The sequence below is a fragment of the Palaemon carinicauda genome, chromosome 10, assembly GCF_036898095.1.
Source record: "Palaemon carinicauda isolate YSFRI2023 chromosome 10, ASM3689809v2, whole genome shotgun sequence".
NCBI lineage: Eukaryota > Metazoa > Arthropoda > Malacostraca > Decapoda > Palaemonidae > Palaemon > Palaemon carinicauda.
In genome coordinates this window covers 9407139-9409188 of record NC_090734.1, presented here as the reverse complement: position 1 = coordinate 9409188, position 2050 = coordinate 9407139, and positions in this window count along the sequence as shown.

The window sequence follows — 2050 nt, the reverse complement described above, 5'->3', positions numbered from 1 at the left end:
GAGCTGTGCATAGTTACCAGCTTTTGATAATTCTACGTTAAGATTATTCTGTCCACTGTTGATAAGGCACTATTTGTTAAAAGCAGAATATAACAGTATTACTGTCTATTATTCGTAGATACAAATTCCTATTTTGGGTAATATAGAAGCATTATATTCTGAAAATAACTACATTCTTTTAAAGAGTTAATATTTTATCTTGTTTCTCTTCCTCCTGTTTTTTAATTTTTTTTTAGTTTTTATATGAAATTGAAACTGGTAGACGAAAATGATCATGAATGGGAGGTAAATCCGTTGTTGTTTGCGGATGATACTGTACTGGTAGCAGACACAGAAGAGAAGCTTGACCGACTAGTGACAGAATTTGGAAGGGTGTGTGAGAGAAGGAAGTTGAGAGTTAATGTGGGTAAGAGTAAGGTCAGGAGATGTACGAGAAGGGAAGGTGGTGCAAGGTTGAATGTCATGTTGAATGGAGTGTTATATGAGGAGGTGGATCAGTTTAAGTACTTGGGGTCTGTTGTTGCAGCAAATGGTGGAGTGGAAGCAGATGTACGTCAGAGAGTGAATGAAGGATGCAATGTGTTAGGGGCAGTTAAAGGAGTAGTAAAAAATAGAGGGTTGGGCATGAATGTAAAGAGAGTTCTATATGAGAAAGTGATTGTACCAACTGTGATGTATGGATCGGAGTTGTGGGGAATTAAAGTGATGGAGAGAGAGAAATTAAATGTGTTTGAGATGAAGTGTCTAAGGAGTATGGCTGGTGTATCTCGAGTAGATAGGGTTAGGAACGAAGTGGTGAGGGTGAGACCGGGTGTGAGAAATGAATTAGCGGCTAGAGTGGATATGAATGTGTTGAGGTGGTTTGGCCATGTTGAGAGTATGGAAAATGGCTGTGTGCTAAAGAAGGTAATGAATGCAAGAGTTGATGGGAGAAGTACAAGAAGAAGGCCATGCTTTGGGTGGATGGATGGTGTGAAGAAAGCTCTGGGTGATAGGAGGATAGATGTGAGAGAGGCAAGAGAGCGTGCTAGAAATAGGAATGAATGGCGAGCGATTGTGACGCAGTTCTGGTAGGCCCTGCTGCTTCCTCCGGTGCCTTAGATGACCGCGGAGGTAGCAGCAGTAGGGGATTTAGCATTATGAAGCTTCATCTGTGGTGGAAATGTTGGAGGTTGGGCTGTGGCACCCTAGCAGTACCAGCTGAACTCGGCTGAGTCCCTGGTTAGGCTGGAGGAACGTAGAGAGTAGTCCCCTTTTTGTTTTGTTTCGTTATTGATGTCGGCTACCCCCCAAAATTGGGGGAAGTGCCTTGGTATATGGATGGATGGATGTAATATCTAGTTTATTGTTGTAGCTGTATTTTAAAGAGTTTTTTACAGATTGTTCATTACTTCTCTTGTAGTTTGTTTATTTCCTTGTTTTCTTCCTCATTTTCCTTTCCCTGTTTAAGCCCTTGTGCTTATGCTGATAATAATATATGTAATAAATGTGAACAGCAAATTCTTTATTCATACCTGATGAAATTAACAGTGGCTTTTGAATACACATTAAAGCTTAAAATTCTATACCATCTAATATTTCATGAAGAACTAACCTTATCATGAGGTGTGTTTTTCCCAAGGTCATCAATATATATTGAATTTTCCAAATTATTTCCCATGTATTTTTAGGGTAAAATTTCTTTGGATTCTAGAATCAGTTCACCTCGTTTTTTTTCTATTAGCCTATCGAAGGATATATCACTTTTATTGGTCTAACCTATTATTGGATTTTTATCTTTAAAGTATATATTTAGATAGAGATACGATCAATTTTCCTTATATTATAAAATACACATTGATAATGTTTTGAAATACATTTTGTGGGGTTATATATATATATATATATATATATATATCACAAGCACACGTGATTTTAATTAATGTAAATATCACCCACGAATTGCATTTAATACCGAATTCCAAGTGGATATGTATTCCCAAGATAGAATTCGGTATTAATTGCTATTCGTGGGTGATATTCACATTAATTATAATCACGTGTGCTTGTG